The sequence below is a fragment of the Rhipicephalus microplus genome, chromosome 3 (genome assembly GCF_043290135.1).
Source record: "Rhipicephalus microplus isolate Deutch F79 chromosome 3, USDA_Rmic, whole genome shotgun sequence".
In the NCBI taxonomy this organism is placed as follows: Eukaryota; Metazoa; Arthropoda; class Arachnida; order Ixodida; family Ixodidae; genus Rhipicephalus; species Rhipicephalus microplus.
In genome coordinates, this window is record NC_134702.1 from 151,092,496 (window position 1) to 151,106,008 (window position 13,513).

Below are 13,513 nucleotides of genomic sequence, written 5' to 3' on the forward strand. Positions count from 1 at the left end.
AGACAATTCCTCTGTGGTCTTGAGGCAGATAGGGAAGTGGTCACTGCCGTAGGGGTTTTGAACAACCTCCCAATCTAGACAGGGTAAAAGAGTGGCTGAGAAGATTGTTAGGTCTATCGCAGAATAAGTGTTGTGTGTGGTGCTGTAATATGTTGGTTGTTTTTTGTGAGAAGGCATGAGCCAGAGTTCAAGAGATACAGCTTTATCAAGCGGCCCCGTGCATCACATCGAGAGTCTCCCCAGAGTGAGTTGTGTGCATTGAAATCGCCAGTTAAAATAAATGGCTCTGGGAGCTGGTTAAGGACGGACAAGGGCTTTAGAACTCTCTCGTTTATTTTTGAACTAAATGTGACAAAAGTTGGCATGCTTACTCAGTTTGTTCTTCAGATTCTAAATATGTAGTTATTTTTTCTATAGCTTCATTAGTTGTTTATTTAATTAGGATAACAATATCTATTGTGCCTACCACAATAGAAAAGTAACCACCAGTCCAAAATTTACAAATGGCATAGGGATCAACACTAGAAAGCACAAGCTACACAACATAGGAAGCACTTTTTTGATTGGGTGATTATTTTTTACTTCACAGTACACTATTACTTTACAGTACACTAAGTAAGTTCATAGCTCTGAATGTGGCCATTGTGTGGTCACACAAAAGACTAATTTAAAAACTTGCATCAAGAGTAATCAAAATCTGCTTCCTATGTTGTGTGCTCAGAACATGTAGCTTCATGCTGCAAAAAAAAAAATTTTTGCTATCTGTAATAGTTTCCGATATATTGCAGAAATTTTTATGCAGGGTGTACAAAATTGCCATTTTGATAAATCAAAAAACAAAGAATTCTAACATTTTTAAACGTAACAATGTATGTACTTAGAATTACATAGTCATTAACATATATATGGATATTAGAAAGCTTAACGAATGCAATGCTGCAAGATGATTGATAATTGAACGAGTACTTTTCGAATTACAGCACAATAAAGTTCATAGCATGTAACCAAAAACAAAAATTTTTATAATAAATTAAAAGAAATGAAGCTGCCCTTTAAATATAGTCTCTCGGCATTATTTTTTGTGCACATTTAGCTACTAGTGCAAAAACAATTACAGCTCTAGCTGCCCTAGGTCGACTTTTACCGAACAAGCGAAAGAAAGTGGTCAAAATCTCTGCTTCGAGAATAATGGTGCTAAAACTTTGTTTCGCCGTTCAGAGTGAAAAATATCATGGCACACATACTTTGTCAGTTATTATGCACCAGGAATGTAATATGACTGATTGTGTGCATGAGTTTGTTGTTTTTTCTAGTCCTGTAGCGAGTTGTCACCGTGTGCTCGTCTGCCGCAAGGCCGCTTATCAGTTTGGCGACTCTACTGACGGCGATGTGCGACGAATGTGCGCGCTTCATCCACGATCCGTCGTATAACAGGGCGATGTTTTCCAGCTCGTCCAGATCGAGTTACTTGTAAATGTGGCGAACCAAACTTGCTCCCTCGCTCATCAATTTCGAGGCTACACGAGTGCCGAGGGGTTGGTTTCCTTTTTCATGCAAGACTGCCACATTTTCGAGCTGAGACCACGACAACGTTGCGAACACATCATTAAAAGCAGTCTAGTCGTTGCCAGTAGCCTCTATTGCGCGGGCGGCGAGCACGTTTACCGCGAACGGATTGACTTTCTGTTCTTCGTCGACGTGGCGCTTACTCTATGCTGATGACCATTCGCGCAGTTCAAGGTCCTTTCGTCGGGCGGGGGGAACTGCGGCATCGGCGCGTTCAGCGATAAGACTGCACTTCCGTTCCATCACTACAAAGATTGATATCTTTTGTAGCTTCACTTTTGCTTTTTACCTGCCGTCCTCTAACTGATGAGGCTGCAACACAGTAGGGTTGTCGGCAACCAACGGGATCATACGTGAGTTAGGCCTATACCAGTGACTCTGCGACCGCCGTTGACCGCGGCGAGTTTGTTATCCTCGTTGTCCTGTGCCATAGCGAGGCTCATTCTGAAGTTCACAGCAAACAAACAATCGCCACACCCGCTTCACAAATTACTGTATCACGGAACTTCTTTACTGCCGCAGGCAGTCAGTAGCACCATAACAAAATGGCGCATGTCCGTGTGCGTCACGATGGTGAAGCAGACGCCGGAAACGCCGCTTGGCCAATCGGATGCTTAGGTTTTGTCCCGTGCCCCAAGCAGCCAATAGAATCGCGTGCTAGTGCTTTTTGATGATGCGTTTTTGTTGAAAAACCAATGAGCAAGACGAGCCAGAGGTGGTGGGAAATTGAAGACGAAAAACGACCCTTCCAAACGAGACCAAGATGAACACGATAGCTCGTGTGTAACGGCAACAGTTCGGCGTGGAAAAAGCGCGATTTTAGCATCAATTTGCACTTACGTTCATCTCACAGGATGTTATAAATTCACTTTGCGCCAAAACTAATGACGGGAGAAGCTTGAAACTTCTCAGCTAGGTGCAAAAATAGGTGCAGATTCCAAAAATGTCAGCTTCAAACAGTCGATTTTTTTGCGATTTTTGGCCTTCTAAGACCCTAGGCCTTCAAAATCAGCCCCGCTAAGCACTTGATCCGGGGGAATATATAGAGAGCAGATAGTTATGGTTCTATTAAGCAAGATGGCTCGAATGGCCACTGCCTACAAAGAAGTTTGAAGTTGTAACTGCTTGCTTGCAATGGACCTTACTGCAATGATAGCTACCCCATCTGACAAGGCGGCAAGGGGGTCGCTACGGTCCATACGAAAAATCACATATTGATGTAAGAATCTTGTGTTTTTTGGCTGTAGGTGTGTTTCCTGTATACAGAGTACTTTAGGATTAAAGGTGCTAATTACTTCTCACACGTCATCTAGGTTATGTAAAAGGCCTCTTAACATTCCACTGCAGGATCTCTGCAGCCATTATTACCTAGGAGGGGGAAGTACTCTGTACATCAGGACTTGTTTCATGGCAGACCCTCTTTTGGAGGAACTGTTATACGTTGTTATACGTTACCGGTGTCGAGGTGATTGGTAATGTATCGATCGCCTCACTGGGGACGCTGGATGAACGCATAGTGTGCGCAGACTGTTGTTTCAGCCTTGGCTCGCGAGACGAGGCCTTGGAGGCCACTGAGCCACTAGGCTGTTGGTTTTTAGTTGAAGGCAGAGCAGCAGCAGGTGCTGCATCTGCCTGGGGGGCGGGTGGCCTAGCCGCTACATCCCTGCGTGAGGTCTGAGCGGAAGCCACTGGCCGTTGTGACACTGTCCCCTCGCCTGTCACACTGGCATATGTAGTGTGCTGTACTATTGAGAACCGCTTTCGCGCTTCCTTGAACGATACATTTTTATGAATTTGAAAGTTATAATGTCTTTTTTCTTTTTCCATGCAGGGCATGATCAGGAGTAAGAAGGGTGTTCACCATCGCAGTTCGCACAGTGGGGTGTGTTATTACAATCATCCGAGGAGTGTTCATGCTCACCACATTTGGCACATGTTTGCCGTTCTCGGCAACTGAAAGATCCCTGGCCATACCTCTGGCACCAGAAACATCGTCTGGGATTAGGTATGTACGCTCTGACTCGAACTTTCTTATACACTGTTTCAATATGTTCTGCAAGCCTGCTCGAGTCGAATGTAAGGATAAGGTGCTTGGTTGGTATTTCTTTGTTATCCCTGCGTATCTTTATTTCCTTAACATCAATCACATTTTTCTTTTTCCATCCGTCCAATAATTCTGCCTCAGTCAGTGTAATCAGGTCATTGTCTGTCGCTACACCATGAACCATGTTCATTGATTTGTGTGCTGTCACAGTTATGAGGATATCTCCGAATTTCTCAAGGCTGGCATGTTTCTCATGTTGGAACTTACAAAATATCTCGAGAGGGAGATCTCCGCTTGGCATTTTACTGATCTTATATCCTGGTCCTAGTTTTTTTTTGGAGGCATTTGGCAACAAGGAAAGGTGAGACACCTCTCACTGGCTTGTTCGTTTGCTCGCTGTGGATTACATGATACCGGGGGAAATTGTCTTCGTATGTTGCAAAAAAAGCTCGATGTCACTTTGGTGCGTGCTCTTTTGAGAGAGCGATTAGAAAGTGGAGGGAAGGAGGTAGCCATGAAATGTTTTATGATTCAGCAGCTATGGTAGTCACCCACCATCGAGTCGAACAAGGGGACGCTACAATACTTGGGTAACACATGTAGACGCCAGCTATACATAGCTGCTTATACCCAATATAATATTGACGCGTGTCTACATGTGGACGAAAACAATGATGGGGGATTCAGTGGACACGAGGTAGTGGGCCTCTAGCTTCACTCGAGACCGAAAAAGACGATCTTGTGGCTCAGCTGTTGAAAACACGCTGCTTTCGTTGCCTCCAGGTGTACCCGTGTTTTATTTGCGTTGTACCGCGACACTGCTGGAGGAGCTGGGCCGCAACTTTGTATGATGCTCCACACGCCCGTTGGGAGCCGTTCATCGAGTCCAGAATCATTGTCACCGGTAGCAACTCCGGTGCATCGCTCCAGTCGACGGTTGCGAGGCCTTGCGCCAGAGCTCACTCACTCGCCAGAACCTCCTAGGCACCGTACACCTCAACCAATGGCCAACGAAGCCCACAACAGGTGCCCCAAGGCAGCTTTCCGACACTCCCATCTCAGGTGACCATCTTTCAACCCCTCGTTCCCGATCGCTTTAGTGGCGGTGCCCATGAAGACGTCCAGGACTGGCTTGACAACTACGAGCGTGTTGCCAAGGTCAATCAGTGGTCGAACAAGAAAAGCTTTCTCGCGTCTATTTCTACCTTGACGACGGTGCTCGTACTTGGTATGAAAATAGAGAAGGCAATTTGTCAGCTTGGCCTGACTTTCGACAGAAGTTCGTCGATACCTTCGCCAATGTCGATAGAAGGGACCGTGCGCAGCAGTTATTGAAGATACGGGTTCGAAAACCCAACGAAACCATTGCAATGTTTGCCGAGGACATGACTCGTCTCTTTCATCGAGCTAACCCGCACATGACGGAAGATAAAAAGTTGAGTTACCTCATGCGCGGTGTCAAGGAACAGCTTTTCGCCGGGCTACTGCGCAACCCTCCAAGTACCGTGGTTGACTTCATTAAGAAAGCTACGACGATCGAGTGGGCCCTTCAACAACCCTGCAGGCAATATGACCGCATGTCCTGCAATGTCCCAATCAACGCTAACGCCATGACGTCTGAGAATCAGACCTCCTTACGAGAGTTGATTAGGGAGATAGTTCGCGAAGAACTGCAGAGGTTACGGACTCCGGTTGCTGAAAATCCCATCACGTGTGCTGAAATCGTACGCGACGAAATTCACCAAGCATTGTCTACGACTGGTCCGGATACTCAGCAGCGTCCTATGAGCTACGCTACCGCTCTTCGATGTCCACCACACGCTATGCCGACGCACTACCACCAGGTGCTCATGGTCCCTTGGTCTCCACTGCAAAAGCAGACACTGCATCAACCACCCACGCTACGGTCATACAACCAGCCGTCCACAGCCACCCCATGGGCAGCGACGCCAGGGGAGATGCTCGGACGTCCACCGACCCGGAAAATTGATGGATGGCACACAGTGGATAGACGTCCACTATGCTTTCACTGCGGAGGTGCAGGCCATATTGCCCATCATTGCTGGCATCGAGGTGATTCATTCCGTCCTCATTGACCTTGGTTTGACGGTCGACGTACCAACGACGAATACACACCACGCCGTGGCGACACCCCTTTCTATGGAGCCCGTTCTCACTTTGAAAATGGCTGTACCACTGCAGAGGAGGCAATTCCTACTTGCCCTCCTAGTCTGAGACGTCAATCCCGCTCTCCGTTCCCCACGCGTTCGCCTTTGTCGCAACGCCGCACATACGCGGATCTTTATACAAGAAGGTGACCTAGCTCGCGACGGGGAAACTGAGGACGGCGACCTCCGGAGGCAAGGTTGCAGGCCATAAATATGACGACAAGAAGCCCCCACAGCATGACGTCGTACAGCCGATAAGCCGTGAAAACGATGAAATTGTGACTGCCAACCTTAGTGTTCTTCTTGACGGTCAAAAAGTGACAGCTTTAGTTGACACTGGTGCCCACTTCTCTATTATCAGTCACGACCTCGCCGACAGCCTCAGAAAAGTGAAGACGCCGTGGACGGGCCCTCACATAAGAACAGCAGGGGGCCAGTTACTGATGCCCTCTGGAAGATATACCGCAAGAGTTGACATCAGAGGTTCTCCTTTTACTGCGTCGTTCGTCGTTATCGCTGCATGCAGCAGAGATGTAATTCTTGGCATGGATTTAATGAGGAATATGGCGCCGTCATCAACATACCAGAGAGCTTTATTACGTTTTGCAACAGTTCAGGCTTACCCAATTCTCCAGAGGCGCGACCAAACCAACTGCGTATTACTGATGACGACGTGGTTCTCCCTCCTAGGTCATGCACGCTTGTTTCGGTGGCCGCCGCTGCTCAATTTGACGCCGAAGGAGTTGCAGACCAAATAAGCTCGCTGCTCTTCACCCACGGTATTTCCGTCGCACGAGGTATCATCAGAGTTGCTGCTGGACGCACGGACTTGCTGCTGACCAATTTCAATGCTGAGCGCCGGCACCTTCCTAAAGGCACGGCTATCGCTTATTTCGACGATGTCGTAGATGCCGAAGGCTACTTGGGGGTAGTCGATGAGTCGCTAAATCTTGATTCAGCGCCTGTTCTGGACATTAGCACTACTTTGTCGAAAGACGATCGACGCAGACTCCTTGAGCTACTGGCCAAACTTTAAGACTGCTTTTCGACAACATCAAAAGTTGGCCGCATGCCTCTAACCAGGCATCAAATAATTACCGATGAAACGGCGAGACCTATTCACCAAAACACTTATCGCGTGGCTCCAAAAGAATGTGACGCGATACAACAGCAGGTAGACAGAATGCTTGAAGATGACGTCATTCAGCATTCACAGAGCCCCTGGGCGTCACCTGCAGTCCTCGTTAAGAAAAAGAACGGCAGCCTGCGCTTTTGTGTGGATTACCGCAAGCTAAATCAGGTGAACAAGAAAGACGTATATCCACTACCGCGTATAGACGACTCTCTCGACAGACTTCGACACGCTCGATACTTCTCTTCAATGAATTTGCGGAGTGGATATTGGCAAATCGAGGTGGACCCGAGAGACCGCGAGAAGACCGCTTTTGTAACACCACATGGGTTGTATGAATTTAAGGTCTTTACATTCGGTTTGTGCTCAGCGCCTGCTACCTTTCAAAGACTCATGGACACTGTGCTTTCTGGGTTAAAGTGGAAAACATGCTTAGTATATCTGGACGACGTCATAGTGTTCTCCGCAACGTTTGACGAGCACCTTGAGAGACTTGAGGTGGTCTTACGAGCAATACAGTTCGCGGGTCTGACGCTGAAGCCTGAGAAGTGCCACTTTTGCTACGAAGAGCTGCGATATCTTGGTCATGTCGTCAGTTATGCAGGTGTTCGTCCCGATCCTGAAAAAAATCGCAGTCGTAGAACAGTTCCCTTTGGCGATGGATAAAAAGGCTGTCAGACGCTTTCCCGGCCTCTGTGCATATTATCGTTAGTTTATCGCAGACTTCGCATGCATAGCATCACCGTTGACTCGCCTCACGAAAGAAGGCGTCACCTTTGAGTGGAATAACAAAGAGGAAGCTGCTTTTAACGATCTTCGCCAGCGACTACAAACACCTCAAGTCCTTGCCCACATCGACGAGAGCCCCTACGATGCTTCACACTGATGCTAGCAATGTTGGTCTGGGAGCTGTGCTTGTGCAGCAGCAAGAAGGTACAGAAAGGGTAATCACTTACGCAAGCAGAACGTTAACACGCGCAGAGGCTAATTACTCCACGACTGAGAAGGAATGTCTCGCCGTGGTATGGGCGGTTACAAAATTTCGTCCATATTTATATAGTCGCCCCTTCAAAGTAATTAGCGATCACCACTCACTGTTTTGGTTAACAAATCTTAAAGACCCTACCGGCCGATTAGCGCACTGGAGTCTTAGGCTGCAGGTATTCGATAAGGCAATCGTACATAAGTCACGGAAGCGGCATATCGACGCCGACTGTTTGTCCTGTTCACCCATTGAGCCGGCGACCCTACCCAAAAAGGAGAAAACATCATTTCTCGGTGTCCTCGACACGACCACCATTGCGCAGCAACAACGTGACGACGCTGAGTTGCTTGACTACCTACTTGGATGGCAGTTCTGGGAAGACGCCAAGAGTTTTCGCAAGAGTGTTGTCATCGTTTTGTTTAAGGGGCGGAGTACTCTACAAAAGAAACTTTTCGTCGACGGGATCCGCCTATCTACTCGTCATCCCAGGAGCCCTGCGCACCGAAGTACTGAAAGCATGCCACAACGAGGTTACCTCTGGCCACTTGGGTTACACAAGAACGTTGGCTAGGGTACAGCAAAGGTATTACTGGCCAAGACTAACCACAGCCGTGAAGAACCACGTCCGTACCTGTCTCGACTGCCAGCGACGCAAGTCACCACCAACTAAACCAGCTGGCCTCCTGCAACCCGTACAGGTCCCAATGACTCCATTCCACCAGATTGGCATGGACATTTTGGGCCCACTCCCTACTTCTACTGCAGGCAACCGATGGGTTATGGTCGTTACAGATTATCTGACCCGTCATGCCGAGACAAAGGCTATCCAGAGAGGTACAGCAGCGGAGGTGGCAAGATTTTTCATTGAGAATATTGTACTGAGGCATGGTGCACCAACCGTCGTAATCACAGACAGAGGTGCCGCATTTACGGCAGCTCTTTTGGACCATGTCTTGATGCTGAGTGGAACAAAGCATCGTAAGACCATCGCCTACCACCCGTAAAAGAACGGGCTGACAGAGCGTCTAAACAAAACCATTAAAGACATGCTTTCAATGTATGCAGACGGTAAACACAAAAATTGGGATCAAATCTTGCCATACATAACGTTCCTATTCAACACAACCAAGCAAGAAACGACCCGCATGACACCGTTCAGCCTCGTTTATGGACGGCAAGTACGAACCATGTTAGATGCAATGTTACCGCACGAAGGCGACGACATCGTCCCGGATGCCGACACGTTTACCGAACGCGCGGAAGAAGCTAGGCAACTTGCACGTTTACGCATCAGGCAGCAGCAAGAGTATGATGCAGGCCGTTACAATGCTCACCGCAGAACAGTCGTCTACCAAACTGGCGACAAAGTATGGGTTTGGACGCCGGTACGGAAACGAGGACTTTTCGAAAAGCTCTTAAGAAGATACTTTGGACCGTACCTAGTGCTGAGAAGACTGAGTGACATCACTTACGAAGTTGTTCCCAACAGTTCGCATAGTACAAGGCGTTACCAGCACCATCCTGAACTCGTCCACATAGTCCGCATAAAGCCTTACGTCAGCGAGTGATGCGAGACTTTTCTTGTGAAAAAAAAACTTCCTTATAGACTTTGCATCGGGGCGATGCTCTCTGAGAGGGAGGCAAATGACGCGTGTCTACATGTGGACAAAAACAATGATGGGGGATTTAGTGTACACGAGGTAGTGGGTCTCTAGCTTCACTCGAGACCAAAGAAGACGATCTTGTGGCTCAGCTGTTGAAAACACGCTGCTTTCGTTGCCTCAATGTGTACCTGTGTTTTATTCGCGTTGTACTGCGACAATATATCCAAGGCTGGATATAGAACACAAGGTTAACCCAGACCACCTACGAAAACTAGGAAGCAACTGAAAGGATTAGAAGACAGGACAGTAAGAAAAGAAGATAGGAAAGGAAAAGGTAGGAGAGGGTAGATAGGAAAAGGCAACCACCGATTTCTCCTGGCTGGTTCAGCCCAGGGATGCCGTCTACGTGAAGCAGGGGCCAAAGGGGTGTGTTGCCTCTGCCAGAGGGCCTTAAAAATCCGAGCACCCAGCGTCACCTCAACCCCCAGGATCCCCTTTTCCCGGACACGGCTCAGCCATGCACGGCTGCGCGCGGGAGGTAGTCGAAACCCCCCTGTTAGCTCGGGTCGGTGGTGTCACTACACACCAAACGCCTGCTCGCGGAGACGCCCCTGCCGGGAATTATCGACCATAGAGCAACTAGTCAAAACAATTCATGAGTTCACGTTGTCGCTTGATACGGGGAATCAAATTGATATGGCATTTTTTTTAGAGCAGGGACATCACCTCTGACTTTATGCTGAAGATCTGCTGTTGTCTTCATGTCTTCCTCCATCATAGCAGCACCCAGGTCTTAAGCAGTCACTGTTACCGGATACTTGACACTACCTGCATAATGAAACAAGATATTCAGAGCACTTCACATGACCCATGTGAGGTTGGACAATAATACGGCACCTTCAATGAAGTCTCCAGGGTGGAAGTACCATGAACAGCCATAGTAGACCATTAAACTGCAGGACATTCTGCATTGCAGCACTGGCTGGAGCAATGCCTGTAATGCAGAACACCTAAAAAAAAAAGGAATAGCACTGTACTTTTTTCAGCTGTTAACAAAACACCTACACTCTGTTCCAGAAGTTCCGTGCAGCAGAGTCAAGGCTACACGACCCTTGAGCGCATGTTGTTGCGAAACGAGATGTAGTGCCCCATATACGCTGCCCATTGTTTATCCTCACGACTTTTCCAAGCGGTCTTGTCGGAAGATTTTTACTTGAAGGCTTCTCTGCCTGTTGTAGCTGTAATTTGTATGACGATTTTCTCTCATTTTCTGTATAAAACAATTTTTGTGGCTCCATGATACTGAAGAAGTTCTTGCTTGTACATGTTATAACATGCAAATGATGAAAGAAATAAAGCTGTTGTGGCTCGTATGTGTCATGCTTTTACTTATAAAGTACGAAGGAATGAAAAGACATTGTCTGAACTTTTATGAGTAGTCCACACAGCCCGAGCATCCTCAGGGCCGCGGAGAACAAAGTCTTGAGTTGCGACTAGTGCACGGTAACAGATTTGATCACTCCTTTCAAAATAGCAGTGCCTGGTTCACGTGTGCGACATCGTTCTTGGATTAGCTTTTTCGGCAAGAGAGCGAAGCAGTTGGCTCTGAATGCGTTCAGGACAGTTCATAAAGAAAATGTGTTCAGGACAGTTCGGCAGAAATGCAAGCATGAGCTCTCTCATTAAGAAAAGGCTACGTACACCAACGACAGCAAGCATGTGCTGTACAAGTGGGTAGCGGAGCACGATAAGCACCAAGACGCTGTCTCGCAGTGGCAGGGGGAGTGATCGAGAGCAGCTGCTGGACAACTTCAACCGTGGTGTGATGCGCAGAGTCATACACGGTTTCTATAAACGGCTGGAAATTCCGACAGTGTGCAAGCTCGCCGCATACTTCAAAGATGATGACTCGCTGCCGTCCATGTCCGCGACAACTATTCACAGGATGCTGCTCAAGATAGGCTTCCGCTTTAAGGAGCGTTCCTGAAATTCGCTTCTGATCGAGGCCACTCACATCATCCTAAGGCGACGCAAGTACAACATGTCGCTGTTGACTGCGGCAACATTTTGAGGACGTGGTGTACTCCCACTCACGACTGCCGTGCCCTTCGCCGGCTACATCTACCACTCCCAGTGCTGTGTGTTTTAATGCCATCAATGTTGTAGCGGGAGCTTCGAAGCTGAAGCTTCGAAGTGCAGACAGTACTGTGCTATTTATTTACTTGAAAGTCATCCCTTGTAGCCCCTGTGTTTTTTGTGTGTCTTGCGGTTGCTGTGCCTCAGGGCAGCTACAGGTGCAGATCCCAGTGTTGTGTGTTTTAATGCCATCGATGGCAAAACAGCAACTTTAAAGCTGAAGTGTGGAAGTGCAGGCAGTGCTTTGCTTTTTACTTGAAAGCCATCTCTTGTCGCCCCTGAATCTTTTATGTGTCATATGGTTGCTGTTCCTTTCGTGTATCATACGTCAGAAGTAGTTTATCATCGGGTTGCACTGTGAAATGTATGAACTTCTGTCAAAAAAGCGAAACCGATTTATGTGTAAAAAGTGGTTCCCTATCGATGAACATTGCAGGATGAAGTGGAATCTGCTGTCGGTAGGGAAATGGAATGTTGTCTTCTTAGCATGTCTAATTCTTTACATTGCATCAGAATGTGAAGTACGGTGAGCGCTTTTTCACATCTACCACACAGAGTTGGATCGCCACCAGACAAAAGAAATAAAGGTGTAGTGTATGTATGTCCAGTTCTTAACCTCGTACGTATTACTTCTGTGTAGCGTGATTTTGATATAGGTGGCCAGTGACCAAGTTGCGGCTTGATGACATGCAATTTATTACCTGTGTGTGTCCCATGCCCTCTACCAATAACCCCCGAGCTTTCGCTTTCGAAAAGATTTCAAGTGAAGCGTAGGAATTGGTATCAATGTATTGGTAGCAGTTTTGTTGACGGATGCAGCTAGCTGGTTCACCAGAACGTTGCCTTGTATTTCGCGGCGTCATGGCACCCAACAGACTACAACATCCTGCTTGGATGAGTAGGCCGTGCATAAGAGTGAATAAAGCGAGACAAGGACAGGGTTTTTGTGCTTCTCAAGAGTTTTCAGAGCTTTTAAGGGCTCATTTTCTTGGTTGTTTGATAGAGACTTCTAAAGATGAAAATTTTGGAGACGATGCAGATGGTGTGACTGGAGTAATGTTTAGCTGAGAATAAGTAGAATGGCCTCTGGGTGCTCATGTCTTAGCTGGATGAATGACTGAACTAGTTGCCTTACAATGTTGCCACAAAATAAAAAGCCTGAAGGTGCAAACATGTATGTACTGATACACTTGGGGGCACTAAATATGTGAATTCAATCTTCTCACAACATCTAATTCAATTGAAGCACAGAATGTGCTTTTGTTGAGCTTTAAATCTGATGTATAAAAAAGCCTCAGCTATTTAATGCGTTCCGTGCCCACTGTGTATCAGAACAGTGGTACCATTGAAAAACTTCATGTATGCAAACACAGGCGTGACAGCAGCTAGGTAAATGAGAGAGGGGGGAGCCTTTAATGAAGTGTGGCTTTCTTTCAGGTGTACATTGATACACCGACTGATATGGGCTATTGGCACATTTCGACACAACTAAGTGGAACTTCATGCGCAGTGCCACTACCACATGACAAGAGTGAACCTTGAGTTTGAAACAGCGAGCAAAAGTGAGACAATAATGTACGACATACAGGCTTAGCAATGGCACAGTTTAAATAAGAAGTGCGATTTAGGTGATGTTGCATGTTTGTTCTTTGCTGTTTATTGCTGGTTAAACGATAATGAAGACTCACTTGTTAGTTAGAGCTATATCTGTATTCTACTTTACTGTCCTGTTTTTCATGATGTTTCACACTAGGATGTACACCAAATGGCTCGCATACACTCAGTAAACCTTGAATTGTGCTTGGTCTGACGGTCAGTGTTCTGAAAATCAAGCCTCCCTCTGAATACTTGATTGTTTACTAGTTTATATTTTGTTAA

General features: G+C 47.0%; 1 long non-coding RNA gene across 1 annotated transcript in view; it reads right to left on the reverse strand.

Annotated features, from left to right (window-relative positions):
• The window catches only part of LOC142803396 (uncharacterized), a 37,528-nt gene extending 27,032 nt beyond the window's left edge, over positions 1–10,496 (reverse strand). Inside the window, exons 1-2 of the long non-coding RNA XR_012894092.1 lie at positions 10,397–10,496; positions 10,226–10,327 (exon numbers count right to left, since the gene is read on the reverse strand). This is a non-coding gene — a long non-coding RNA (uncharacterized LOC142803396). The remainder of the gene's footprint in view (positions 1–10,225; positions 10,328–10,396) is intronic.
• Between the last annotated feature and the right edge of the window lie 3,017 nt (positions 10,497–13,513).